This window comes from Dromaius novaehollandiae, chromosome 16, assembly GCF_036370855.1.
Source record: "Dromaius novaehollandiae isolate bDroNov1 chromosome 16, bDroNov1.hap1, whole genome shotgun sequence".
Lineage (NCBI taxonomy): Eukaryota > Metazoa > Chordata > Aves > Casuariiformes > Dromaiidae > Dromaius > Dromaius novaehollandiae.
In genome coordinates this window covers 13,994,711-14,012,554 of record NC_088113.1, presented here as the reverse complement: position 1 = coordinate 14,012,554, position 17,844 = coordinate 13,994,711, and the positions used below count along the sequence as shown (strand labels likewise).

At 41.6% G+C, this 17,844-nt stretch overlaps 1 long non-coding RNA gene across 2 annotated transcripts in view; it reads left to right on the top strand.

Moving 5' to 3' along the window:
• The first annotated feature begins 2,278 nt into the window (after positions 1-2,278).
• The window catches only part of LOC112982871 (uncharacterized), a 30,313-nt gene continuing 14,747 nt past the window's right edge, over positions 2,279-17,844 (top strand). The window contains exons 1-2 of one of the 2 annotated variants that reach the window (XR_010391920.1): positions 2,279-2,497; positions 5,858-5,982. This is a non-coding gene — a long non-coding RNA (uncharacterized LOC112982871). Of the gene's footprint in view, positions 2,498-4,775; positions 4,941-5,857; positions 5,983-17,844 lie in introns of those variants that run through there. The other variant, XR_003259082.2, reaches the window with a different exon arrangement.

The following is a 17,844-nucleotide window of genomic DNA, read 5'->3' as shown; positions in this document are numbered from 1 at the left end:
AATGTAAGCTGACAGCAGCCCTTTAATATGCATCACCAAGGCTTTCTGAATTGTAAGTAGGAAGGACGAGTAGATTTCCCTGAATTTAGGAGCATGGTCTGGAATTTCATAGGTGGAGAGAAAAGGCTGCTTTGCTTTGAAGTTTTCTGCTTTATATGCTAAACAGTGCTGTTGACTGATTTACTGCAATTTCACATTCAGGGGGCGGGGAAAAAGGGAAGCAGTGACTTTTTGTTGAGTGTGATGAGGAATTACTGACAGATAGGGATACAAGTTCCACTTGCTTGCAAATTTGCTTTCAAACACAACAACTTAACACAAGCAAGGGCTTGTAACAGTGCAATGAAACATTTAGTAAAGACCTGCCACATCTGGCAAACTTAAAGCATTACCTGGTTTTCCACAGGGCTTAAGAAAGGCTGTGCTATTAAGGAAAATGCATACTTTGCATTTAGCATAAACATATTTTTTATTTTACCGGAAATGCTTAGTGCACCACACTTTTTTGCTGGTATTAGAAAAGCTCTTTTACCCTATCTTTACACTGAATATTTAAGATTCCTGGAATATTTTGTTTCCACTGGAACATTTACCCAGCCTGACTATGTGTCAGTGGCCAGGATGCATCCTCAATAATAAATTCAGATGCATGTGGTGAAATGAACTGTAGCGTATGGGAAGTTCCAAGGCCCCTGAACCTTTGAAACAAAGAAATTCTTAATACAAAGTGACCTACTAAACTGTTTTCTAAACATTCAGGTCAGAAATTATATTTTCTCAGTTTTCAAGAATAAATGTCATAGTTAATAAGAAAATACTAAAGCACACTGTTTGCATATGTCAGCATATGCAATTTTATGCGTAGTAAAAAAAGCAATGATGCAAAGCTGTGGGCAAGAATTCAACAGAGGCTGTGTTTTAGTGTCTCTGAAAGGAAACTGTCTCCTCTAGGAGAACATTTCTTCCTCGGTAGCATATCATTATTTACTTCTTTATGTGCTATGGAAAGCTGTTTCTTTGAATCTGTATGTGTGGAAAGAGACAGGCAGAGAAGGCTGTATGATAACAGACTCTGCTAAACACAGCCTGAACATGTGAATGCACAAATGCAGTGCATATCTATGTGCAAATGTGTAACAAAGGAAAACATGCCTAATCAAAATACTGTGTGTTTTGTTAGTGTGTATTTATGTTCTATAGCAACGCTTATATTTGGAAGGAAATACTTCCTACTCCTTTGGTACTAACCAATAGGACAAATTTCATTAACTTAATTCCCAAAAGCAGCATTTACTGTTTAGTATTGGTTAACTGAACACTTTTATGCCCTGTTTCACATCTATCAATTATATTTGCCATATTCTCATGCATATTATGAAGCCACTGATACATTTTTAAAGCAGTTGGTTAAAAAAGCTTTCATAAAAGTGATCTGCATTTCTATTAGTACACTTAAATAAAAACAGATCACGCCAGACACAATTAAACTTTTTTAATGTCCCACCATGCAAATCTTCCTGTATAGCTTGAAGTTTAACTTTGAAAGCTCAGCTGAGTTTATTCAGCTGATTACTATCTAATCCACCCACCCATCATCCCACACTCCCTCAAAAAATGTTAAAATCCTGCCCAGAGTGATATTTTTATTTTTAATCACGAATGTCTAAGCATTCCTCACAGATGTGGGAAAAGTTGAGCCTTAATCATTGCAGTAAACCCATGATATCTTTAGGTAAAGCACTTTTTTTTTTTTTAAGCAAAAAATTCTAAATTTTCACAACTAACTTGGCTTTTGTCTACCAGTCAGTGCAGCAGAAAGCCACAGTGTAATACCTGGCAAATGCACCCGGGTACGTCATCTGAACGCACTGCTTGTTTATCACGCCGATAAACATGAGTCACCAGCCCCGCAGCCGGCTGTGCGCCGGCCGCTCTTTGTGCTCCGCTCCCATCTGTTGCAATGCACTGGGTCGTTTCCTCACTTTCCAAACTGAAAGCAGGTATTGCATCCAAAGGAAAGCTCGTTTGCACACACACCTCTGCCCGGGCAATTGTTTGTGCATTAAAACAATAGACTCGACAGGCCTTTGTCATCTGGCGTGTGCTGAAGCGGGGGGCAGAGGGCAGCCGGGGGGATGCAAGATGCGTGCCCTGATTCCCGCTGGCGGGTCGCTTGGCACGCTCCAGTGGCCTCCTCGCTCCTGCTCTTCCCTTCACTGGCTTAGTTGACTTCGTACTCGCAGGGTAAAATCATTCTCAAGGGCGCTCACTCGGCGCACGGTTGGCCAAGAGCATGTCCAGTGCCCTCTGGGATCCGCTCTTTCCCTGAATATTGGAAGGACTCCCAAAAGAAAGGAAATTTCTTTCTGCTTTAAAAAGCCTGATCTAGCTTGTTGAAACACCAGTCTTACCAAAAAGCAGACTTTCTTGGCCGTGGAGGAAAGGGCTGACTTTGTTCCTGGTGGAGGTCGCATTACAATCTCTTGGAAGTTTAGCTGTGAGTACTTACTCCTGGTTTCTGCTGTGCTGTGCAGTACTCGCACCAAACTGTTTTGTAGGAAATACTTTCTTACGTTGAACTGTTTAATTCACTGGGCTGGTATAAACAAGTAGAACTTGTTGGTACTCAGTGAAGCTATGTATATTTATGCCTGCTGAGAATCTTCCCCTTTATTTTTAATCTAACTATATTAATAGCACTAACATAGTATTAATGCTTGACACTACGTAGCAAGTCTGACCAACTGCTTTTGCAAGGATACAGACTGAATGTTTGTCAGCGTAACATACTATATTAATTTAAAGACCACTTCTACATGTCCTACGCAATTTCAGTTATAATGGTACCTTTCTGAGATACGAGCAGAAAGGTGTTTGTTGTGCATAACACAGACTTGGGTTATGCAGGCAGACAGTGTGATATATCACGTTAACTGACTAGGTCATTAGTTGTTTGGTCTTTCTTGAAACTTTTATCACTTTGCAAGCTGACTCTTTTTTTCAGATTCTCTTGTCTTAGGTAATATGGAACAAGGAGGAGAAAGTTCAGCTGCTCTAGCTTCTGGCATACAGTCAGGCCTAGGGCTAGCAGCCTGGTGCTATTTGAAGAGCAGACACTATAGACCAGGAAACACTTTTTTCTCTCTGTGAAGTCTAGGGGACATCTGAGTCTATCTTACGGGTGGATTCAGAGGGTTTCTCTTCAGCCCTGTGCCTAGGCTCCAGGAAAAGGCACCAAAAAATCCCGTGGAACCACCATCACTGGTGATCATGAAGGGCTCGGGAGGAAGTTCAGGGCTCCTGAGCACCCTTACATCTGTTGAGGTTTGTCGTTTGTGAGATCCAAAGATTCTTATCATTTTAGCATAAAGAAAGATGCCAATCCTGATACTTAAGAAAATCAAACCAGAAGGTATTCTTCATGGCAGTGTTGAGTGGAAAATCCTACTCAGGAAGCCACCGCAGGTACTCCTTAGACAAAACATCCATTTTTATGTGCAGGTGCAGTTGTTGGTTGATACTGTTCATCCTTTGGTCCATAAAAGTCTAATCTATTTTATACAAATCAAGTTAATTTGGACAGTTTGGAGAGAAGGAAGCCTCTTTCAAGTGATCAATACTTTTCTATTTGTAATAACATTGACTAGGTTATCATTAGAGTCTTTAGCTACTGCACGCATGGATACATCAAAAGAAGATTAATCACATCTGATTATATACAATTTTAGGATCGGTTCCAATAAACCCCATTACAGTGGTTCATAGCTAATAAAATCTGTTTGAACTCAAAGAGCCTGTCTTAGGACGCAGACTTCCATGGTGCTGAGCACCACTGGTGAGATATGGAGCGGCCTCTGTTAAACCCTGAAGTCTGAGAAAATCAGGCCTCCCATAAGTTAATTATGGGGGATTAACAACCACTATGAAAAATAACAGATGTAGCTAAACAGTAAGTTCGTGAGCAGCAATATGACCAATCAATATAAAGCTGCGTTCAGCAGGCGATTATGCACCAAATAGGGCAGGGAGATTAAGAAAAAACAAAACTCTTTATGCTTAAAAACATACTTGAAATGCTGGGAGTGCACAAAACATCAAATTGTGACAGGAGCACGCTAGAACTGCCAAGATAACTTCTTGTTCTAGTTATCGTTAAGAGGTGATTTCTAAAAGCATGGCTTCTTCTCATAGTTTCTTTTCACTCAAACTAGAACAAAATGGAGCACAGGCAACGTCATTGCCTTAAATAGTTACTTGATTGGGAAAGCTTAATTAAAAGTACCATTTTAAATCTATATATTATGTTGAAAAATCTAAGCTGGAAAGGATGGGAAAAAATAAACACTACGATAAGTAAATATGATAGCAGGAGCTGGCTGTGCTTGAAATTTCTCTCGATTATTGCTGTTAGTACTTGAGACAGACAGGAACTGCAAATAAATAAATACGTTCTGTTAATATTTGCTGAAATTTTTGACTTCATTCCCTTTGGCTCCGCTTGTATGCCTTCCCCCTTTTGCTCTCTGAGAGCATATGTGTGAGTGAGTTAGGGAACAAATGTTTGTCAAGAAAAAGATCAAAGTTTCTAAAACTGGTACATGTTAGTATTTCTGTCACTATCTGTGCACTTAAATTGTAACGCAGAAAAAACATTCCCATTCAGGACAGCGCTAGCACATTGGTTGAAATCCTGTCTGTACCAAAGCCAAAGGGTGTTGGCATGTGGACAGGACTCCTGTGGCTCTTAGGGCTTTTGCAGATTCGGAGTTCTGATCTGTCCCCAAAGTCTGGAAAGAAAAGTTAATGAAATCGTCCCCTTCTGATTTTCATGGACTTTGGACGAAGCTCTCAGGTGACAAACAGGAAAGGTTTTGCATGACTCAGTTCTACCACTGCAAAGCTCAAGGATTCAAAATTATTGAGTCGGGCCCTGCAGAATGGTGAGATTTCCTTAAAATAAGTGATATTTAAAATGATAAATGTGGGGTCTTTTTATTTGCTTTTTGTTTCCTCAACCCGCATGGTTCATGTTTTCTAGCTGCCTCTTCCCTGCTACGAGGGTTAGAGACTTGCATTATATGGGGAAACAGTTTCCAATAATCCCAAGGTTCCTGAAGCATGGGTGTTACCAAAGTCACTAACTGCCACATCACTTTTGATAAAATGTTAGTGATTTAGTAAAATAACTGCTTGCTGCATTTCAGATATCAAACTCTGTAGATTGTGATCATTTGGCAAAAATCCTATTTTTTCCATGCAAGTTTTCCAAAACACTTTAGTAAATCACTTTGAACTAGCAAATCAAAACATCCTAGGAAATTGTGACTCCAAATGGATATTTTTGCCAAGAAACAGGGAGTTTAACAGGAATTTATGTTTATAGTTAAGCATATTCTCTATCCTGCAGTTGGGAGATGTGATGGCAATACATATAGGTGCCAGTTTTAATCTAGTTGATGAAGTAGTAACAGTAGTCTTGGCCCAGAGTTAACTGCAAGCAGTGTGAGCTGCTAAATAAGTGTCCACAGTGGTCCTACATGCAGACTATTAAATTCTCTGAATTTTCTGCCACTTTAGCTTTGCTTTCCTTGTTTTTGGGCTAGCTAGTTGAAAACATATGTACACTATAGTCTCACGTCTGAGCTCAGTTCTTATCTGTGCCAGCTCCTAACATAGTCTCATTGTTGCAGGATTACTTCTAGAGTAGGACACTGGTAGCTATAATAAAGGGCAAAATTGAGCTTTGTATAGGTGAGCTTCTATATGGCCATGAGAACAATAGCATCTCCATTTATATAGCTTTATCTATATGAAGTACATCCACAATTTGCAATTTGCTTTCTATTTTTACTTTCAGAACTCCTGGTCTGAAGGATGCGACAACGCTTCTCCTAGGAACCAGAGCCTCGGGGGAGAGGAGGCGGAGAGCAGCCGCTTCTCCTAACGTCGATACTGCTTTCCGTAACGCGCCGTGAGCTTCAGGTGGGTCCACATCGTGCAAAGCAGTCCAAGGGCAGGCTGCCTGCACATTTCGTTTGAGGGAATGGCCACAGCAAGGGCAGATGGCCCACCTGATAAAAGCCAGATTAGGTCCAGCCCATCCATGCAATAAACAGGAGCATACTTGGGCCTGTGTTAAGCGTAGATCCAGGGGGCAATGGGATAGCTGGGAAGTCTGAATAGACTTAAGCATATCCCTGCTGAGAACAAGTTAAAAAATCCTTCCAGTCAAGTAGATGCATCTTGCATTACTTTCTGAAGGTCATAAAGCTCCGGATCAAGATACCTACTTAAGAGCTATTCACAGGTTCTTATGTGTGTTCCAAGGGGCCAAACCTGTAATTCTGGCTCATGAGAACAAACTGTAGTGCTGCACACAGCCCCAGTTCTGAGACTGAAAAACAAAGGATCAGACATTAAGTTATTCACCTATTTGTTAAAAACAGTAACGACACGTTTTCCTCAGCAGCAGCCAACAACAACAACAAAAAAAACCAGTTTCAGTTGAGTTTCAGGAGCTATTATGGCCTTTGATTTATGAGTTTTAGCAGGTTATGGAACAATGTCAGAAGAAGCAGTGAGAGAAACCTGCTGTTACAGCACAAGGATACTATAGCTGTGCCTAGGTCTGAAGTTTTATTTCAGAGGATTTAGTCTTTTATTCTGTGGCTTTGTGAAACCAGCGGGTAACATTACTTGCAATTTGCAGACTCACAAAACTATAAAATGCAGTATGCTTACATTTTGGAATTAAGAATGATTTTTACAAATAAGTTCTAAGAAGATTAGAAATAATACAAAAATCTGATCATTTTTCTTAGAAGAATTTGCACAGAAACTGGGCATGATTTCAAAGTCAAAACCCAATGCAAAACTTAGTTGGGTTTGCAGCACTGCAATACAGTCAGTTGTTATTTGTTCATTGATCATTTAATCAGAGTAGATTTCTATTACTTAAGTAATTTTCTGTTTATTGTTCTTATCTTCTGTACAAGTGGATGGGGAAAAAAACAGAGCCAAAACATAAGTAATTATGAGGCCTAAATACTCCTGCCGGCTAGCGCTAGGCTAGATCAGTTATTCCTACTAAAGGTATATGAAAAGGGACACTGAATGAGGGAAAACCACATTTTTCTTCACATGAATCATTCTGTCTAGTTGCAATAAAATTACTATGGAAACTTCAGGGCCATCCAGCAGATCCTGCACTATTTCTTGCAGGGAAATATTGTGGTTGCAGATTTGCCTTGGGTTCTTATCATGCCATTCATGATCTTTAGCAGTATAACACCAATAAATATATTAAGTCCTGTGGAGCACTCTTTCAGGCATGGAAAACAATCCAAAATATTGCATTTCCCAGTGAAATGGAAATCGTAGCTGGTTCCCTCCTGAAAGGCTAGCAGTGCCACTAGGCGCAGGTGCTGAAGAGCTGATCATACAAGCATTGATTGTGCAGAGCTTTTTGTTTTTCTTCTTTTTTTTTTTTTTAACTGGATAAAGTCATCTCCCTCTAGGTGTTCTAGGGATAATTTAAAAAGCCAGACAAGGTTTAGGGAGTCAAACTACAAACGTAATTTTGAATTAGTCATAAGAGAGCTGTGCCTTGGGCCACAAGTTGTATCAAGACCCAACTTCAGGGCAATGGACATGAACTTCACAGGCAATATTTTCCCTGCTGGGTTCAAACATTACTTTTCTGGTTCCCAGAATCTACCTATATCCTGAAGATCCTAATAAGTATATTTTAAATTAAAATACTGACTTTGATGACGTCAGATGTACTCCACAAATAACTTTCATACCAGCGTAAGTGTATCGGTTTGCTTTGCTGATACAGCTGTAAGCCCCGGTGGTAACTGCACGGGTGTAAAGGTGCTCTACGTCGGTAATACTAGCACTGAGATTCTCCTTGCGATACACCTCTTACACCTTTAGCCAAGCCTAAGTCATTACCGGAAGTTTTTGTTGCTACAACTGCTGACTTTTGCTAATATAGCTACTGTAGTTACTGACTCACTAGTGACGTAACCGTGCTGACAAAGGAGAGTACGAGAGATACGGTTTGTTCTAGGAAACCAGCTCTGTCTGAATATGACCTGCATTTTTTTCCGGTCAGTTTTAGTTAGCAAAACAGAGCCTTGCACAGGTAGCCCTGCTCTCGGTAGGGCTGTGTCTCCTGCCATAAGAAAGTCTGATGTCCAGATCAAGCCTCTGCATTAATTCTGGTGCACCAGAAAACAAAGCTGTGTGCCCAGGGACTCTGGCTAGCTGTGTTTCTGTAACAGGGTGGCAGCAAAAATGCTACTGAATTCTGTGAGCTGCGTGGAGAGTAATACCAGCCATTGAGCAACTGACTTGAGAAAAAGGCTGAGTGTTACTGACGGGAGACAAGTATATTAGTAAAACCAAACAAAGCAAAAGCAGAAAAAAACAGGAGGCCAGTCAGTTCTGGTCATTCCAGGAAAAAAAAATCCACTTCAAAACAAATTCCAAAAGCAACAATTTTCACTTAAAAACACCAACACATCAGCATTCTAGTAATTCCTGGTATTGAATGTTTGACTTTTAAATAGCACATATTTCAGGAGGAAATATTTTAGCTGTATAAATAAAAGGCATCCAAGAGTCTTTGTTTTCCTCTGAAATACAAGGCCAATAACTTATCCGTTATTAACAAGTTCATCTTTTGTTTCCCAAGGTGCTTTTTTTTTGTGCTCTTGGCAAAATTGTTTGGAACAAAGAGCAAGCAGCTTCCCCTCCTGTTGTTTTGCTGTCTTTGTAAGCATTTATTTTCATGGAGACAAAGCTCGGTTTCCTCTGTGGTGGTGTTGTGTTGCGTGAAATGTCCCAATATTCCTATGAATGGAGGCTTCTAAAGACAGACTGTTCTGTTTTGAACTTGTTATGACAAAAATAGCCAAAAAAGCCAGCTTGTCAAATTAGGAATTACATGAGGTCAGCAAATTCGGGAACAACCACAACTGGAGGAGAGAGAGAGAGAGAGAGACCTAATTATGACTTGGGGGGAGGGAGACAGGGTGGACCTTTTGGAAGCAAACCCAGAGCCTCTTTTGATCTCCGAGTGCAGTGGGGCACACAGGACCGAGTCTCCCACTAATTTTGGTGGCACACGATTGGCTCTTAATATGCCTAAAAATAGCATTAATGTGAGCCAGCATTCTGGCTTGCCCTCTGCACACCATACGATTATTTCTGCCAGATGTATAAACTGGTGGGATTGTGAGGTTTAGCAATGTCCTAAAATCCTGTGCCCTCTTCTGTCTTTCTCGGGTTTTGGTATAGTACCTGTCACTGCGACACCAAGGGCTAACTTCTGAGAAATCTCTGGAAAGGGAGCTCAGCACGCTTCGGAGAAGTTTGGCATAGAGCACAACAGTTTTACCACTTGGACCTTTGTCTAGCCTCAAATGTCGTAAGGCACAGCATTTTCTTTCAGCCTGGTGCAGAACTAACTGTAAAATTCATGTGCAGATCCAAGTTTTAAGTCCAGAGGGGGGGTTGATTTGTGCCAAAGTCTAATACTAGTTCTATCTGCAATTATAGGGAGTAATAGATAGTCTAGTGTAGTCTAGGAGACTGCAGATAACAACAGTAAGCCAGAACTCCTGTCTTCTAATCTTAACTCGGTGACTCAGTTTGCTCATCCTGTAAAATGCCGATAATAATCATGCCGACCCGCAGCGGCACACATAGGCCCAAGCAGGACTGCAGCTCCCTCCCGGCAGAGGCGAGGGAGGCTGCCAGGAGATGCTCTCCACCTGTCCCTTCTGCAATGCTGGATGAATTCCTGCTGATTTTTTTCAAGCCCCATCTACTGGAGTCCTGTGATTCAGTGTAAATCTTACTTTTCTGGGGGAAAAAAAAAAAAGAAAGTTGTCTGTCTTTGTTGTTTCAGAGGGAAGTTAAAAGTGAGATTTATGTGCAGCCACGCAGCTCAAATACAAATTAAAAATTGTCTTATTTTCTAAGAATCTTACGACTTTCAAGCCAGCCGGATGGGTGAAGGTAAAGGATGTCCTGACTCCTGAACACGTGGCAATGGCCTTCCCGGCTGTTTTGACTGACGCCGATAGAGCAGAGCCAAGCGGAGCCCGGTGGGCTGTGTGCTGCTGGGCTTCTCTCCCGGGGCACGTCACAGAGGGGCCCTGTTCTTGCTTCTTCCTTCTGCCCTGTGCAGATGCAGAATCCACATCACAATCTGGACATTAACTGATTATTTATTCAAACCAAATTCAACCAACTAATTGTTCCCAAGCTTTTCCCTTCATTATTTGGTAGGTACAATTGGTCCCCTAGGACCTAGGTCATATGACATGGGGGGTTTTTTGTTTTTTTTTTCCTGAGTGGATGATTGAAATGTGAAAGTACGATAAACTGTAAATGACAAATGTACTTTACAGCAGTCAGTTATGGGTATTTAGAGACAACAACCCTTTCCCCCACCCCCTAATATCTCTGCTAATGAAACCTCATTCATGCCAGCGTTCACAAATACGGGGACACAAACACTGAATGTAAAAAAGCAAATGTTCTTTGCAAATGTTTGCAGATCTTACTTTGTACGACTCCATTAGTTCTGTTAGCCATGTACAACGTCCATGGATGTGAAGGTGATAGCTAGCTCACAAGTGCCTGCGGGAGGCAATAAATCAACTATAATAAATGCAGCGTCTTTGGAGTATTAAGTCTGAACATGGCTATCATACTTTCACATATATTTTAAATCTTGTAGTTAAAATATATTCCAACCTTATGTTGTCTCTCACTAGTGAGTTAAAAGTCCAACATTCTGATTTGTTAATTTTTAACCTGGGTATGTGAAAATGTTCTGTTTCTTTTTTTTTTTTTTTTTAGTGAAGGTATAAAATTAGCAAACCTTTCCCCCACACATGCATTTCTGCACTTGAATGTAAAACATACAGTTAAGCACCATTTGAACAATACAGTAATAACTAAACTAGATAACCTATCTGGATTTAATCCAGCCTGAACAAAGAAAGCAATTCAAGTTGAAACTGAAAGCCAATATTTAATATACGAACTGGTAAAGATAATATTCTATGCAACTTTAACAGAACCATCAAAGTTTAACAGTTATGTGTGGGGTGTGCTTGTGAGTTTTAACCTTCTCTACTACAAACTGAAAATAAATATTTTCAAATAGCAGCTGATGAATCTGACAAATAAAATTGTATGAGTGTGTCTAATCTGGGAAGAAGGAAGTTCTGCTTCAGATGCATGTTTTATGCAACTGAGCTGTTTACTTTATTTGTAAACCCTTCAAAATAGTGTCCAAAGTTCATTCTTTGTTCAAGGTAAGAATGTAATTGCACTGCCTGAAATGCAATGTAAGTAATAAAGTTAGGATTCAGTAGAGAAAGACAATTTGGAATTAAGAAAAAGCAATTTAAACAGTCTTAATGCCTCTCCTCCCTCCCTTCCTTCTTAATGACTCTCTCTCGTCCCCTTAAAAAATCTTTGAAGTGAGCCAAAAAGAACTAGCTAGTCTGTTTAAAGGTCATGTGTATCTCCGCTCCGGTTCCCGTTGGTGCAATATGCCTTTGATAATCCCACGAGTATACACTGTTGTTTTACGTTTTCATCCAAGTTTTGTTTGGGGGGGAAGACACTGCAGTGTCCGAGCTTTGTATACAACCTTTGATATTTGTTTAATATTGTTAATTGTCCTCTTGCTCAGTCTTTGAAAAGCAAAGCATATCAGTGGAAATGCAGTGGCGATTTATTTGTAAGCACAGAGTGTATTTACTGGGAAACGAAATTAGGGAAATAGGAAGACATATTGAATATAGGCACTCCTTCTGCAAAGATAAATGATTTGGTAAAGAATGGATTCTTCAGGCCATAAAAAATCCATTTATTTTCTTTTGAATTTCAAGAGGAGGACCCACACTTTCCCACTCAGTTATAATCAGTTAAAATTAAAACACAGAACATGCGACCAGTTGTACAGACAGAGCAAACAACCATAATGTATAATAATAGAAGTTAATTTAACAGACATTTAAAAAGAGGAAACATTTCCACAAAAAGGTACTCGTTTATTACTATTCAGTGTGGAGTAAAAGTGTGATCTAAAATACAAACTGCTTTTATAAATTATCTGCCTTATAACAACATGCTGCCAGATTTTAGTCAACTCATTAAAATGAAGGATCCACTTGACCTCTTCTATAATTGTGTAAATGAACCAGGAATCTGATTAGTCCAATAAATTCACAAGTTGTTCCGTATTAAGGAGTCTGATGTTGTATCAGCGTAACTGCACCAAACGCTGGCATTTGCCTCATTTGTTTCCCTGCATTTTGTCTGCACGGAAAGCAGAAAGCTGCCACGGAGCCGGCCGCGTGCGCCACGCTTCAGCCCCCATTTTCGGAGGCGACACCTCCACGGGTTGGTCAAGGAAGAGGCACTGTCCAGGCCAGAGCCGCTCTCCAGGCATTTCTGACTCTGCACCAGTGATTTTTTGATGGCCACCATGGCATGGCTGAGGCTGCTCTAAGGGTCAGTCCTTGATGCAGCTTTGGGACAGTTCTGTGGCCCAAAAACTAAACCCAGTCTGGGCAAGAAAAATGGTCTTGTTAGGACTGAGAGTATTGAATCAGTGGCTTGATCGAAAATCTGCCAAGCAGTGGTCAGCTAGTGGCGGAGCCACCCCTCCTCCTTCCCCTGTCATTTCTCAGCCTTTGGTTCCCAGGGTCTGGCTGGGTGGGAGACACCAGACCCAGTGGGTCTGTGGGCCTGAGGGGACTTTTGGAAAGGTCCCACTGAGGTCAATAGCCAGAGCTATTTGCATGATCAAGGGCTTACGAAAACAAGGGAGAGAAGTTGGAGAAATGTAAGGAGAGCTGGTGGTTTAATTTTTGTGTTACCTGTAGCCTTGATATTTTGTCATTTATGTGGGTAAATGTGTCAGGAGTTGGATAAATGTGTTGAAATTAGCTACATGGTTACAGAAGAGTGAGATGTGAGCCAGTTCTGCAATAACTCCATTCCCCCCACTGCTGGTGTTTCTCCTTGACATGAAGAGATAAAACATAGTTGCCTCCAGGTCCAGTCAGACCTTACCACCTTCTGACAACTCTGATTGCTGGATTTACCATGCTGTTTTTGTTAGAAAATACGATTTCCCTTAAAACACCCTTCTGCAGATGGATGGCTCAGGAATGAACACGCACTCCGATTTCCATGTGGCTGTCCTGAGCCACACGGCTAGGAGCGATAACTTGATCGCCAGTTCAGGCTAAGCCCTCCTTGCTCATCTTCAGGCTCCGAGTGCCTAGTAAAGTCAAGTGTAGTGACACTGTGATCTAAATGCCACATTGAAAATTCAAGGGTCTTTTAAGGGATATAATTCAGGCAAAAAGAATTGGGCTCTGATCTTTACATATTTTTCTAACTTAATGCCTATTAAAAGTTATGAATAGTTGTATGATGCCATGAAACTATACAGGTTGTGGCATTTTTATCTGTGAAAACTAGTAACTGGAAAAGTCTCTATCCAGATCAACTACCTTGAAACACTCAAATATCTGGATCCTGCTTCCTTTAGGATAATTCCTACAGCTTTGTAACAGATTGGAAGCAGTGGGAATTAGTTTGAGTAAAGCCTGAGTAAAAACTTTAGCTGTGATTTTATCCAGTTATTGTTTTCTGCTTCCTCGTGCTGATCATCAGAGCCATAAGTGAGCTTCGTCCCTGACCAGACACTGTGCTGGGCACACATCTGGAGCCGGAGTGCTCCGGGAGGCATCCTGCTTGTTTGTTACAGCTGGGCTTGAAAAACACATTCAAGCCTAAAGGATCTCAGGGTTTGACCCAAACTTATTATCTATAATTCGACCCATGGAATTTCTGTATATCCTGAAGCCTTGGAATTTTAATCTAACAGTTTACATGTTTAAAGATGAGAGCTTTTGGTTACATACTGTAGCTGCTCAGTAGATGACTATAAATCTAAGCAAATTGCTAAAGACTGAAACTCCAGAAGGCAGGAGGAATGATGCAAACAGAAGGTCCTGTTCTGACTCAGTCACTTACCAACTTGTGTTACATTTTTATTGCAGGTCAAAAGTCGTCCGAGTATGCAAATTTTTTAAAAAAAGGTTCTTGTTTTGGAAAAATACACCATTTTAGTATTTATAATTACACACTAAGGGGCTTTTATGCTCAGCCTCATTTATCTTGGATTTTTGCATAATTTGAACTAAAAGTGGCAATATATGTAGAGCTCATTTATTCAAATTATACAGGGTTAGTGTTTTCCCTCTCTTGAACATGGTGTGCATTTTGGGATAAGTGCCAGATTCAAGGAGGGAGGAGGAGTATAAAAAGAAGAGACTGAAACAAGACTGCAGAGATACTTATTCCACTTTTGAAATGGCTTCCAACCCCTTGTGAAAAATTAGATGTGTAAGTTTAATCCTCTACCATTTGTAAGACAAATGTATTGTCTGCAGATTTTAATAAATCCAACTAACATTTGCAGGATTACTCGTGCCATCTAGGATATATAGAAAATCACTATTCTGGCCTGCACAATTTGCTAGAAGCAGGCTTTTCTACATCCTTAGACATTGTCTTCTCCTTTCACCTGTCATTCTTTAAAATGACGGATGTCAAATTTATTAGCTTAAGAATTGACCTATGTTGGCTGTGTGCATGATGTTATAGATTTTACTTTAAGGATTACTCACTGGGAATCCTGTTGTAAATAATCTTGTAAATAGATCTTATCATCCATCACAATTCAGGCAAAACATGTTTACAATGTGGTTATCCAGTAAATGAAGTGCTTTGTATTCAGTTTTGCACCACGCTAATGAACATTTAAAATGGTTCAATTAAAGGTATGAAACTCCTGCTAAACTAAAATCTCTAATGATGCAGAACTACTATGCAAGATAGTACGGTTTCGGTCCTTAAAGGCAGGCACCTATAAGGCAGTCTTTAAGAGACTTAATTATTCCCTGAAATAAAGGATAGAATCTTCTCTTGAAGTTGTTCTGTCCCCTCAAGTGCAAAATGCAATCTTGCCTAACTTACTGTAGGTTATTTTGGGGGGCCTTTTGGACAAGCATGTCTAGTGAGCAAACGGAAGTGGTCCCTCTCGGTCTACCAGCACGGCGGTTCACGACAGGGCACGGGGGAAGCAGGTTCTGGAGATTTCTTCCTAGTGCAAACCTGGGGGCAGAACATTTTAATATATTTTGGGACCTTAACAATGTATACTTAAAATGTGAATTTGCCCTCTTCTCCTGGAGCAAGTCAGCATTCATCCATCAAGTACAGCATCAGTTTGTACCACCAGGGCGATCTACTCGGAAACCCAGAAAAAGCGCATGCCATCAGCCCATGAAAGAGCGCTTGGGCTTCTGTGGGCACAACACAGGTCTCGTAAAGGGAGTCATTTTTGCAAGCCTAAGTTTGGAAAATGTGCTTCTAAAAGCAGTGACAGCTGCAGCCCAGATGTGCCCTGGCGGCTCGAGCGCCCTGCCGCCCGCCCGTGCCCCGCACACCGTGCTGGTGGCACTGCCCGGCCCGCCGCAGCCCAGCGACTCTTCGGGCGTCCTGCTGACTCCCACGTGCTGCTCCTTTCCGGGGTCCTGGCGTTATCCGCAGCCTTGCTCGTGATCACCGAATTGTCCTCGAAATACAAAGTGTAGCCATCGGTACTGTGTCTTTTATGTAAAACAGCAGCGTAAGCTTTCAGCTGGCGAGTCCTGGTCTGGGCTCGCGTGCCTGCGCTTCCAGGTCGCGAACCCAGCGGGGTCCCAAGCCCATATTCGGGAACAGCTGGCCTAGCACAGCTACGGGACTTCGCTGCCAGACTCCAGTGAAGTGCTGTGATTAGCAGCATCTATTTGTCTTTTCTAATAATACATTTGTTACGGAAAGAACTGAAGCTGATCTTCCGTTCCTTCCGAAACAAAGACGTAATGTTCCTGCTGTAATGAGATGGCCTCAAGGAACTAGTAATAGGAGAGAAGAAGAAAGAAAGCAGGCAGTCACTTTTTAAGACATCAAATACTAGACCGTGCTGTACAGAAAATCTTTTAGCAGCCCCTGCTGAACTTGTTTCATGTCCGTGATGGGCCACACTGTCATCCCAGGGAAGTCTGCAGAAAACTCGCATTAGCAAGTCGCTTCGGGGCTGCTGCACGACGAGGAACGTACCTATGCGTGTTCTGCTTGGAGCTACTCTTTCGCTGGGGCTTGAAGGAGAGTGTCGCTGATTCCACGTGTAAAATATGAGCTCGCGCTGCTACTCTTCCCAAATGCTAATGCACAGCTGTGGAGTTCGGGGAGCCCGGAGCTGACTCACCCTGCAGCACGGCAGACTCACAAAGCCGCCGGGGAGGAGGGGCAGCGCAGAATAGCTCTTTCAGGAATTAAAAGAACTTCTAAACCCCCGAGTATTACTATTCCATTACAGTATTTCTTTCATTGAAAAGTTTGGTTTTTAATGACCCCTAATTGATTTTTATTTTGTTTTTTCTTTTCGCTTTGCTTTGTTTCGGCATAAAATCTATGTCACTCTGCCTCAGCCTGCCAGAGTCTTTTGTCTGATGTTGCAAACAAATCCAGCCAAACATTAAGATTCATAAGGGGGATGGGGGAAGCACAGCTTCTTAAAGCCACATCAAGTCTGTTAGAGACAAAACATTTAATTTAAATGGTAGAAACTAACACAAAGCCGCTTCAAACCTAGTAAGCAGAGTTAGCTAAGTAAAAACACATGTTCATCTGACATTTGTTTTCATGACAATTAGAAGCAACTAGTTTTCAGCTAACGTTCTTGTTCATCCCTCGGAGGCTTCGGCTAACAGGTTAAGTCAGAATCGCTGCCGAACAGGTGCCGATTGGAACGGGATAGGTAACTACAGGCAACTTTGTAGTGTGCAAGACAAATAACCTAAATCTGGTTCAGGCACTTACAGAGTCCTATATTCAGTGAGTCAAGCAAGAGAGGAACACAAAATGCTTTCATTTTTACATTGTTTTGACCTCGATGTATGTTTTGTTCTAATTTACGTTGCACGCCCTGGTCGCTCTGAGCACATGAACGTGTCTCATTCATTTGTGGAGCATATAGTTTTTCCCCTGTTGGAAGACAAAGCCCTGTGACAGCTTGTAAAGACGAGAACAGGTTTTAACTCTGTGTCATTGGATGGATTGGGTTTGGTTGCAGTAGTTTTAAAGTCAGCCCAGAGCCACTGGGAGGATTAACTTGTCAATATTTTTTCCTACCTTTTATTCTTTCTCTTAGCCAAGAAGCAAATTCTAGCTTTATTAAACTCAGTTTCAAGACTGATTTAAACAGGGACAAGCTTTCACCTACAGTTAGAGACAATGCAGTGCTTTTAAAAGGGCAGATGGGTGTCCGACACACTGTGCTCACTGCGGAGGGGTAACGCAAGGAGCGTGTCCGTTCAGTGTGCTTAACATATATGCTACTCGCAGGCTTCTAGCTTGGCGTGACCGTGAAAGGATGACACAACCCAGACTGCCTCGAAGCGTTTCAGCAGGCTTTTCCAGCAAACTTGAAATTTGCTGCTCCGGGAAGAAGGGGCCACAGTTTGGCCAAGGCCAGGCTGCTTTTCTGGCGCTCCGGGCTGGAACTGGGTCAAGGAGACAAGGGGAGAGCTCTGAACGCTTGGGCTTGCTACTCCTGCTGTTGTGGGTACCTGAAAAGACTAGGATGCGGGCTGTTGGCAGGAATGCCAACACGTTCACACCCCGGTCCGTCCTGGGGTGGAGCGGCACCGACCCGCCTTCCTGCTGGCGTGACACAGGCGCAAT